The sequence below is a fragment of the Urocitellus parryii genome, chromosome 7 (genome assembly GCF_045843805.1).
Source record: "Urocitellus parryii isolate mUroPar1 chromosome 7, mUroPar1.hap1, whole genome shotgun sequence".
NCBI classification, from domain to species: Eukaryota; Metazoa; Chordata; class Mammalia; order Rodentia; family Sciuridae; genus Urocitellus; species Urocitellus parryii.
Genome location: NC_135537.1, coordinates 129049892 through 129062192, shown reverse-complemented (window position 1 = coordinate 129062192; position 12301 = coordinate 129049892).

Sequence of the window (12301 nt, the reverse complement as noted above, 5' to 3'; positions counted from 1 at the left end):
GCATCTGCTACAGGGGTGCTCAAGGCTCAAGCCAGGTGTTCTGGGTTCCTGGTTCGCTTCCCTTCCATACAGAGGGTTTTCTATGGATCACTGCCAAGCATTGGTATCATCTCCTCTGTCCAGAAGTCTTCAGCAGGAAGATGCCAGCTGGTGTCACTGCGTTGTGACAGGGACCTCTCTGCTGACTGCCTTGTCTCCAGTCGTCCTCAGTGATGAGACCAAGAGATTGGAGATAGGCATGGTGCTGCTGCTGCTCCTCCAGAGAATTCCTGGGACCCTTTGTTCCAGCCTGCTTTCCTTGGCTGGGCTCAGGAAACCTGCCAAGTTCAGACCTATGCTGGGTCCATGCTGCTCCTGAGCTGTGCCTCTGTCAAACCAGGTGTGGACATTCCATGTTCATAAGTGTGGGCAAAAGAAGAGGGATCCAGCACATTTAACAGCGCCGACTCCAGTTGAATGTTTATATTTTTGCTAAACTGTTTATTTTTCCTCTTTTGCTGTGGTTTGCATTAGTTGCAGTAGTTAGCCCAGGAGTGGGGAATGAGAGTGCAAGATGGCAGATGGAGTCCAATCCTCCACTGTGAATGATCCACCACTGCTACTGGGGGTTGTTGTACAAGGGAGGAGTATTTTTATTTGGGGGACCAGCTAAATCTCTGCAAAATGAGAAATTCCAAATGGTTGTTGTATTGTTCCTTTGGTTTACCAAAAAGGTGTTTGGGGCAGAAAAAGAAATTTGGCATTGGCTCTTTTGCATCAGGCACAGAAGGGCGTAGCCACAGCCAAGAGAGAGTACAGCAGAACCTGACTCAACCTAGACATAGAGCAGAGAAAGGTGATAAAACCAGAGATTTGTTTTTACTCTGTTTTTTTGGGGGGGAGTAAGCTAGACTGAAGCAATGGGCTTTTTTTTTCCCCCTTCTTCCCCTTGTTAATACTCCCCCCCCCTTTTTTTTTTTCCTCTTGAAGGCTTTGCCCTGCAGCCTGAGTTTTAAAATTTCTTTGGAAACTTGGGACTGGAATGTTAGAAGCTCCCAGCATCTCCACTTGGGGAGCAGTGAGCCATCTGCTGGTCAGGAAGTCCTTCTAGCTACTAGAACAGGCAGCTTTTCCCACAAAGGAGGTAGAAGCTATTCCTGGAAGAAGCAGGGAATTTCCTGCAGTGGGGCTGGAAATGGGCCAGAAACGTAGTTTTTGTGTCTTTGCAAAGGCCCTGCCTGAGTTTCCCAGTGAAACATCACAATTGGTCTTCATCCCACCGCCCTTTGTTTTGCTGTTTCATTGCTGATAGTGTTCAACAGCAGTATACCCCATCTTTATATATCTTAAGAAACACTAATCCTAGACTTTTATTAGCCAAAATATTTTTGTTCTGAATAACATTGTTACTGGGCCAGAAGGGGTTCCTGGGTGTTGACTGACTTGGCCAAAGCAAGGGCATATACTTTGTCCTTTTTCGGAAGATCCCTGATACCCTCAGGGAGGTTCCCCTACCTCTCCTGAATGACTTGGCCCATCCCTTACAGTGGGCATGGGAATAGGTTACTTACAGAAAGGGAGTTTTGCCCTCTGTAGATGGGCAGGTTTCCTAGGCTCTCTGTTCTGCCTCCCTCCAGCCTCTGTGCTGCAGGGAACTGGGTATCTTCACCCTCATCAGACCCAGTTGGAGAAGGTCAACATGGCAGCTTCCAAGTTAGCTGAAGCTCTGAAGCTACTGTGCTTCCATCTCTCCTACCCCAGTGGTGTCTGTGAGCCCAGATCTAATGTAACTGTTGGAGGACTCCTACAGTAGGTGACTCAGTGTATTGGGTTGGAGTGGGGTTTTCCTTTCCTGCAGTGCATTGAACTGTGAGGGGAGAGGGGGCCATGCTGCTGAATTCTGTCTGGCATTCCCTTCTTGTATAAAATGGGGCCTCTGGGGATAAGGCAGCCTCTGCTTGGGTTTGGTTGTAAGTAAACCTGGAGGATAAAGCACAGTTGTCCCATTGAATTATTTGAGCAAAAAACTACTGTAAATAACTTTTTTTTTTGTCTTTTGTCAAATAAAGTTGTTCTGTTTTTGTTTATTTAAAAAAAAAAAAAGGGGGCGGGCTGGGGATGTGGCTCAAGCGGTAGCGCGCTCGCCTGGCATGCGTGCGGCCCGGGTTCGATCCTCAGCACCACATACAAAGATGTTGTGTCCGCTGATAACTAAAAAAAAAAAAAAAAAAAGTTGCTGAGGCTGGCTTTGAAGCTGAGAACCTCCTGCCTCAGCCTACTGAGCTGCTGGGATTACAGGCATATGCCACCATGCCTGGCCCAGGCATTGGCGGCTCCTCCCCCCCCTCCTCCCCCTCCTCCTCCTCCTCCTCCTCCGTGTGTGGTGGGGTGTACCAGGGATTGAACTCAGGGGCACTTGACCATTGAGACACATCCCCAGCCCTAAATTGTATTTTCTTTAGAGACAGGGTCTCACCTAGTTGCTTAGCACCTTGCTTTTGCTGAGGTTGGCTTTGAATTTGCGATCTTCCTGCTGTTGAACCCGCAAAGCAAAGACCAACGACTCCCATTTTAAACCAAATTAAAGCCAGCTTATATTGTGTACACAAGACAGCTGTAAAACAAATAAAAAAATAATTTAAAAAAAAGACAGCTGATCAGTGACTGCCTCACCCAAATGTAGGGCAAGGGGACAGCGCTGGTCTAAGGGCAGGGGACTTTTTTTTTTTTTTTAGTTGTAGTTGGACACATATCTTTATTTTATTTTTATGTGGTGCTGAGGATCGAACCCAGTGCCTCACACATGCAAGGCAGGTGCTCTACCACTGAGCTTCAGCCCCAGCCCCAGGGGACTTTTTATAACAAAAATTTGCAAAGCTGAGTATCTTCAGAACTTCCAGCTAATAGGGTTCTGGCAAACATACTACAAGGGCAGACAGCAGATTAATGAAAATATTTCAAGATAAGGAGTAAATTCAGATTCTAACGTTAGAATTTATGAGGTGCCACTGGGGTTTCAGGGAGGGCTGTTATCTGGTCAGGGAGAGCCAGGTGTGGGTGAGTTCAAAGCACGGACAGGAATTGCAAACAAGTTTAAACATCAAAATATGGCTAGGCCAAACAGAAATCTTAGTATTTTACGGTAAAACAAATGACCTTCTCATAACTCTGTGAAGAGATGGCCCCCAATCTTAAAATGGAATTAGTCTGAGTTCATCACTGCCTCAGCCACCCTAGCCTCTGGGGGCATTGGCTTCTTGATCTTGGTCATGTACAGCCTCCTGGGTGATAATAATCCTCTCCTTTCCAGAACCCTTCATGGTGGCTGGTTCTCAGGCCATCCCTGAAATCTTCTTCCCATCTCCTCCCTTCTTCCTCCCAAGGCTCATGAAGAGGTAATTGCGGTTCTGAGAAACTGATGTGACTCCATTTTTAAAAATAAATAACAGCAGCTTCTACCTCAAGGCCTGTCCTAAGGAAGGGGGTGTAGACCCTGGTCCTTGGAAAAACCCACAGAGCACTCCCAGGCACATACCCACCCTGCTGAGTTGTTTGTCTACAAATAACAGGAGAGATCTGCAGTGCCAGGTGTCTCTGACTCAGGCTAGGTGAGGACCCATAGCAACCCCCCTAGCAACCACCAATCAGCATGAGACAGGAAAAATACCTGGGATGCCACATGATCTCCTGGTAGTTTATGGTGGTTGATAACATGTTGGGAAACCATGTAGTTTAGCACGTACACTCCTCATGGCCTAAACCAATCAGTTCAAAGGAACCCCCCCCCCTTGTACTAACCAATCACCCCTACCCAACTTGTTCCTGCCATTGAATGTGCTAATCAATGTTAAGAGTTGTTTGACTTTCCCGCGGTATGGAATGATTTGCTGTGTGATGTTGTGACGCATAGAGTATCCCCCCAAAATCTATAAAATCTAACTGGACAAAGGACCAGGACTCACTCCCTGGGACCGCTGAGTGGCGAACGGTTGTGAGTCCAGGCTTGAGCTTGCAATAAAGACTCTTGTGTGATTGCATCTGATTCGGCTCCTGGAGGTCTACTGGGGTCCCACAAATCTGGTATAACAGTTCCAGTTCTGCAGGTTGGCCAGGATACTAGGCAGGAGCATCCATTCCAGAGCAGGAATACTTCTTTCCCGACAGCTTCACCATGAATCTGACGGGTGCCTGCAGGCATGACAGAGCTAACTCCCCACTATGGCCCTCTCCAAACCGGTCTTTGTAGCCACCTGGTCCCAAGAGAGCCTCGGGGCAGACTAAGTTGAGCTAAATGCCTTTCAGCACCAGGAACAGTCTACTCTCCGGGGCGTGGCCAGGCTTATCTAACTCCGCCCCTCGCACCAGACCCCGCCTCCCCATGGGCAGCCTTCCAACTCTCAGAGGGTTGCCTGACCCACTGCGCTAAGAGCGCGGGTCTTGAAGGCACCACGGCCCCAGGCTCCTAGCACATCTTTCGGCCGGACTCTGTCGCCTGGTTCTCAGTGCTCGTTTCCTTAACGACGCAGGGTCGAGAGCGGCGGTGATTCCCTCTTTATAAGAATCTTTATAAGAATCTTTATAAGGAGTTGAGGGATTGGCACTTCCTCTCCAGACTGCAGCGCGCCCAAAACCCATCACAGAGCTACTCACCACCGGCGGAATGTCAGCGGTCGCCCAGGCCATTTTGAGGTCCAGGGACCGACATTTTAGCTGGTTGATGCCGCTAGGATCAGCTTCCAAGCTGACCTGGTCACCTTTGTGCTCAGTTCTCGCGCGTCAGATGTAGGGCATTTTACATCGGTTTCTGTAACTTCGTCATTGGACATTGAGCCATGCTTTGGTGTTTTAAGTTCCACCTGCTCCACATCATGCCCATTCTGGAGTTCCAGCTCACTCTCCTTGCCCCACTTTTTTTCTTTCCTGAAACCTGCACCCCTCCACATCCCCCAGCTCTCTGGAATCACCCTCCCCACTCTTCCCTTCCGAAGCCCTATTCCACTTCGTCCCCCATTAGAAATCTGAAGTTGCTCTCTTAGGGAAGGAACGAGGGCCTAGTCCAGATTTTGTGGGGCCTATTTCCAGAAAAAGGGTATAAAATATGGGTTTTGTTTGGTCACAAATGTTTTATTGAGAGTGATAAAAGAAATATTAAACCGTATTCTTTTAAAATAACCGACCAATACAAAGAACAACATAAAAAACCTAGAAAAATAAATTAACTTAATGAATTTTCTTAACATATCTCCAATATTTTTCTCCTGTGATCCCTGCTTGGCTGCATATTGTCATTGCCACTTTATATGACAGTGATTTTATAATTTTATACAGAGACGATAATTTAGTATTTCCTCTGGCATGCTTGATTGAAGTGTATTTACTGTAGATCTTTAGATAGGTTTATTTCAATTTCACTACTTCTTTTCTTTCCTTCTTTTTTAATATTAGGGGTGCTCTATTACATAGCTACTCCCCAGCCCTTTTTCTATTTTTTATTTCGATACAGGGAATTATCAAATAGCTGAGGCTCGCTTCCAAATTGCTATCCTTCTGCCTTAGCTTCCCAAGTTGGCAGGATTATAGGAGTATGCTACCTGCCTGGCTTCCCTACTCTTTATGAATCATGGCATATACATTTTTAGGAATGTTATCAGATTTTGGAAAGAATCTATCAGGTTTTACACATGCTCTCTTACAATGTCAGGGCATTTCAAGTTTTATGTGCAGCTACTAATTTTAAATGCTCTCAGAACTGACAGTGCTCATGAACCAATCTTTCCATAGACATTCTCATTCTAATGACATGAGTTTTGTGTTCAATCATCAAGAAATTTAAACATTTTCCAATGGGTTGCTTAAATAATCCAGTTTGAATAACCTTGTCGGGTATTAGTTATGGTCTTATCCACAATCCAGTTGTAGCGGGGCAGTGGGATAAGTTTCCAGGAGATCAAAGAAAATGCCTGGAGGTGATGTATGATACATAGTTTTTTTTTTTTTGGAAATGCTTATGGGAAAGTTTCAGTGGCAATAAGCTGAACAGATAGCACCTCTATCCCTCACTGTGCTTTGCCAGGCTGTGTCCCCTCTCCCTCATGGTGTTTTGTCCAATGGAGGCAGGCTGGACAAGTCACATGTATCCTTTTTGTAGTGTTCTCAGTTCCATATTAGTCACCCTGAGAGAGGGGTTTCATATGTTAGACTGTAGAAACAGTAAAATCATCAGCATTAGCTTGCTTATATGATCAGCTTATATCCCAAGGAGCAAATGTCCTGGTATACATACAAGAAAGTAGCTTTCTACAGATAACACTAACTTGCCCTCATTCCTAGGGTAATAAGAGAAAGCCAGTATCCTTCAAGATAGTATGTATCTGGATGTTCTGGCCCAGGTTCTCATAGTTCTGTTAACTTGGCTAGGTTTTTGGGAACACAAAGGGGCATTCGTGGACATGGTGTTTTACTATCCCCCTTTTCTTCAATGATGATACGTCTACACAGAGTTCTCATTGATTTGGCTAATCCACAATAAACTTTTATTCCCCTTAGATATTCCATAGACACCATTTATCTGATAGTCCCCTCTTCCTCTCCTATGTACCTCCTAGTTTGGATTCTCTAGATCATTCAATGAATTTCCAAATTGTAGGAAGCAAATATGAAGTGGGCAAATCTACCTCAAAGTCTGCTTGCTTGTTTGAATATGTAGCTTTGCCAAAAAAAAAAAAAAAAAAAGGATGAGGACTTTGGTCACGATCATGGTTTGCCTTTTTAATTTAAAATTGGATATTTAGAGTACCAGGGTACAAATACATTGGTTGTACATTGATTTCATCCTCTCAGCCTCATAGCCACAGGCTCATAGCCTTACTGTGTACTTGGATTTTGTAAAAAACGGACCAGGGCTTGGATCAGTCATTTTGAGCTTGGGTCACATGCTCACCCTTTTACAGTCCCCACTGGAACCACAATGATGAGTTTTCAGGGGTCAAAACATAGGAGATAAGCATATAGAGATAAATGAATCCTGTTTATAGATGAGGATATTCATCAAACATGGCTTAGTTTTTCTGGTCAAATGAGGTTTTTAGATTTGTTTTGTTTTGTACCAGGGATTGAACCCATCGGTGTTTAACCACTAAACCACAGCCCCAGACCTTTTTTTGTATTTTATTTAGAGACAGGGTTTCACCGAGTTGCTTACAGCCTCACTAAGTTGCTGAGGCTGGCTTTGAACTCGCCATCCTCCTGCCTCAGCTTCCCCAGTTGCTGGGATTACACGTGTGCACTGTCAGGTCAGTGGCGGTGACTTAGGACAAAGCAGCCCTTGCGGGAAAGAAACGTTAATCAGGCGCCAACGGAAACGCCTGTCAATCAGCAGGACCCACTGGCCAATCCTGGAGTTCGGCTAGCTCCCCCAACCAACTCCAGCGGGACAAGGCACTCTATAAAAACACCTTTTCCTGTCCCAAACCCTTCCCTTCCTGCTATAAGCCCCATAAAATTCCAGTCCAGTCGAGCCTCCTTGCGGTTTCTCATGAGACCCTTCTCCTGTCCACTCTGTTGGTCTGATAGAGTTCCACCTAGGAGTGAGTCTCAAATAAAGCCTCCTTCATTGGTCTTTTTAAATCTGCCTCCTCTTGGTTGCTTCCTTTCCTGATCTCACATGCACCACTACACCTGGCTCAAATGAGGTTTTTTTTTTTTTTTTTTTTTTTAAGTGTCAACAGACTTTTATTTTATTTATTTATTTATATGCTGAGAATCCAACCCAGCACCTCACACATGCTAGGTAAGCGCTCTACTGCTGAGCCACAACCCCAGCCCCCAAGTGAGCTTTTAATAACTCATCTCTGACTTGCCTTGTCACGCAGGAATTTTTACTATGCGGCAGAGGACAGGTAGGAACACAGACCCTCTGCAGGCGAGCAGATGGCCAAAACAGAACCCAGATGAGGCTGGCTCACAACTTATTGCTCTTTCCAAGCCCACTTTGTAATTTATTGGTGCCACTAATGGAATGGTCCTAATTTTTATTCTGGAAATATGGCAGATTCTCTCTTGGTGACAGGTACAGGCATGTGACCTGTTAAACAGTTAACCAGTTATATGTGATTAGAAGGGATGTGTTTCCATTCCAGGTTGGAGGTTTAAGGATCAAAGCTTGATTTGCCACACGCTCTTTTTCCCTTTGACATAGCAACTGGTAATATTCCTGATGGTACCTTTTCCAGTATCCTATGTTCTTGAATGAGGACAACATGCAGAAGAGCCCCAAGACAACAAACAGTGATATGGAGCTTGAGAAACAAAGAAAGATTTGCTGTTCTAAGCTACTGAGATCTGGAGGGTGTTTTTTGTTACGCAGCACTGCCTAGATTGGGAGAGTGAACTGTTGGAAGTCCTATCGCCTGACTAGGATCCTTCAAGTGGGAAATCTCTCAGCAGCACAGGATGTTCAGATGGTTAAGGAGCAGCCAAATTGAAAATCAGAGTTCCACTACAAAGGGCAGAATTGCTTGTAAAAGGAGGAAGGAGAGTTAGTCATAAAACACATAAATATCTATGATATAGGGCATAAAATAGAGCACAACCATGTGGATCAATAGAGGTCAGAGTGTGCTTGGGAATTGTGGGTACAATTGTAGGAACAAGCAAATTCAATGTTTGGCAATATGGAAGGCTTAATTCAGAAGGTGGATAATTATATCCATATTATGTATATTTCCTGTCTTTTGTGTCTGCTGCCTCTTGTCCTTTAGAACTTTGCTCCCTTTCAGTGATTTTGAAGGTGGCACTTTTGAAACAATAAGTTTCTTCTGTCTTCCTTCAAATCTGGCTTTGAATAAAACCTATTTTCCTATCCAATTTATTCCAAATATCTCTGGAGCAGGGAGGGGGTATAGCCTAGCTCCTTTTACTGGTGAATATTGGTACTGCAGGTTAACAACCCCTGCCCATGGCTGATTGGTCAAGGAATGTATAACTGCTCCAAGCAGAGCCAATCAGTGTCCTTCCCTGAGAATTTGGGATTGGAACTAAGAAATACTTGGTTGTAGTTTGGGCTCTTGGAACAGAACAAATGTGAAAATTTAGGAGTAACGGAAAAATTAAACAGACACAAAGACGTTGTATGTAAGAAAGGAAGCTAAGCCTAGTGGCATGAACCTGTCATTTCAGCTATTCAGGACTCTGAAGCAGGAAGATCACTTGAGCCCAGGTCTGGCAACATAGCAAGATCAGGAAAAAATGGAAGAAAGAAAGAAAAATGGAAAGGAATTCCTTGTTTGGGGTTGGCTACATCTCCCTTCATGCTCTCTATGAGAAATTTCTGTGTAATTTGCAGAAGATTTAATTTCAAACCACAAATTTAGATGTGCAAAACATGACACAATTCTCATATCTTATACCAAACTTGAGTTTTGAGTTAGAACCCTCATTCCACCATGATAACAGTGGAAGACAAAACATACTCCTCCCCACCCCCACTTATTAGAGCTTGGGCACCTCTCAGTATGTCTCCCAGGGTCCTGATCAACTGTTCTCTCAGATTATGCTACTATTGATTCTGTCTATGGTTAACTTTGGGTCTGGTGGCCCTGTGCTGCTTCCTTGTTATATTCAGACCATGGGGGTATTCTGGGAAACTTCCCAAGTTCCCAAATCTTCCCAGATACACCATAATCATTCTTTCCTGGGTACTTACAGCCTCCATAACAATGCTGCCAGGAGCAAGTCCTTGTGTCTCTTGGTCCTCCCCACTACTCTGGGAATTCCTTTCATTCTTGGGTGAGTATCCTCATTTCTCTGAATTCCTTTTAGTAAAAACATTTTTGTTTTTTCTAAAAATGTTTAGTCCCTTTCCCACTCTGCTAATATTCTAGGATGCTTGGAATATATGCACGGCTCTTGAGTGAGACTGTCCAGATTCCAGTGCTGGCCCCCAAACTTACTAGCTCTGTGACCTTGAGCAAATTGCTCAACTTCTTTGTTTTCTCTTCCAAAAAAACAGTGGTCATGTTAGTTCTTACTTGTCTTCATTTGGGTTCCCCCAGAAGCCAACCCCAAGATAAAGATTTGATTGCAAGAAGTTACTGGGAATTAACCCCATAACACATTTAGAAAAAGGATAAGGAAGTGGAACAAGGAAAGGAAGAAAGGCAATAGAGGATATCAAATCAATTATTACCAGGGCAATTGGAGCTTAATCCCACTGGGAACTCTGGGAGACAGAAGGATTGGGTAAATTATGGCTAGGGCCATAAAGCAAAGTGTTATATATTGGAACAACCATTCCTACCTAGGCACATATGGTCTGTGACAGCTTTCACAATATATTAGCCAAGATAAGTATTTATAATAGAGACTATATGACTTACAAAGCCTAATATGTATTATCTGGACCTTTGCAGAAAATGTTTGCCTGTTCCTGCTATAGGATGTGCATCAGTTATCCTAGTCTAGGGGCATCTAGGGGCAAGGAAGTTTGGGAATTTATTCACCAACTCTCTCACTACCATCTGTTGAGGGCTGTGCCCCTACTTCTCAACTCTCCTCCTTCCACCTTCCAGTTTACCTCTTCTAGGCTTTCAGTTAGGCAATGTCAAAGCTGCTGTGTTTACTTTTGAAGCTATAATTAAGTTTTCCGTGCTTTGTCCATCTGTTGACTTGAAGAGTCTAAACTAAGTGAAGAGTGTTTACATTACATATTGTGACAATATAAATAACTTCCATTGCCAAGTTACTAATCGCTAAGATTATATTTCCTATCTTGAACTATTTTTAATTATTATTATTTTTTGGGTGGTGGTACTAGGGATTGAATCCAGTGGTGCTCTACCACTGAACTACACCACCAGTCCATTTTATTTTTTATTTTGAGTCAGTGTCTCGCTAAGTTGCCAAGGCTACTTAGCGAACTTTTAGAAAAGGGATAAAGAACTTTCAATGCTCCTTCCAGAAATGAAATCAATATTACCTAAAATATTTCCTAAAATATTACCTAATATTTCCTTACATGACATCAATATTACCTAAAAATTATAATGAATCCTTGTGTACCTATCACCGAACCCAGGAACTGGACTATTATCAGTAATATGCATTTGCTAGAGTAACATTCCTTGTTCTACTTTTTGCTTCCCATGAGAAGTCACCATCATATGATATTTCATATTTACTACTCCATTGCTATGTTATTATTTGTTTTCTATGAAGGATGGAGCCCGGGGGTGCTCTCCCACTGAGTTACATCCCCAGCTGTTTTTATTTTTGTTTTTTAAGATAGGGTATCACTAAATTGCTGAGGCTGGCCTTGAGCTGGAGATCAACTCAGCTTCCTGAGTTTCTGGGATCACAGTTGTACACCAATCTGCCCATTGCTTTTTAAAAAAATATCATGCAATTGTAAATGTATGTATGCTTAAACTATGTTTTGTTTAGTTGTACTTGTATATGAGCTCTATAGAAAAAGTATTCCACTTATTATAGTGTAATTTTCCAGGAGTGACATTCTTTAGAAAATATTATATCTCTAAGATTCTTTCATGTTGTGTGTTGTTGTGAAAACTGGTTGTTTTTACTAAAAATGTTTAGAAACTCCAGAAAAAAAAACTAATAAGAATTCAAGAAAGGAAATAATCTTGATGATCTCTGGTTCTGTATGAATGACTTTCCCAAAGGGTCTAGCACCCGCTCTTCCAGCATTGTCTCCAACTCCTCCCTTCTTCAGGATTCAGCCTCCTGACACAGTGCCCCTGACCAATGCAGAATGTTCTTTAATTCTTTTTGTATCAGGGATTGAATCCAGGAGCACTTAACCACTGAGCCACATCCCCAGCCTTTTAAAATATTTTATTTAGAGACAGGGTCTCACTAAATTGCTTAGGGCCTCTCAGCTAAGTTGCTGAGTAGCTAGCTTTGAACTTGTGTTCCTCCTGCCTTGGCCTCCTGAGCCATTGGGAGTACATTGTGCACCACCGCGTCTGGCACAAGGTTGATTGTTCTAAGGATGCCATTTGTCCCTGGCAGGGATAGAGAATATATGGATTTGGGACTGAGAAGTCTGTACTCTGGCAGTCAAATGTGTCAGATGCACAGCTCTTGACTTGAGGGCCTCATTTCCCATTGTGTACACAAGAGCAGAGAAGCAGGCTGGTTGGCAGAGGAGCAAGATGCTCAGGGAGGGGAAGAGACCAGGATCTGAATCTAAGATTCCCAGTTTCTGAGGTCCTAATATGCATGTGATTTTGGGATTCAGAGTTAACTCTCCTGAATAAATTAACTTGAATTCCACTCTGCAGCCACTAGTATGCACTAATGCCTG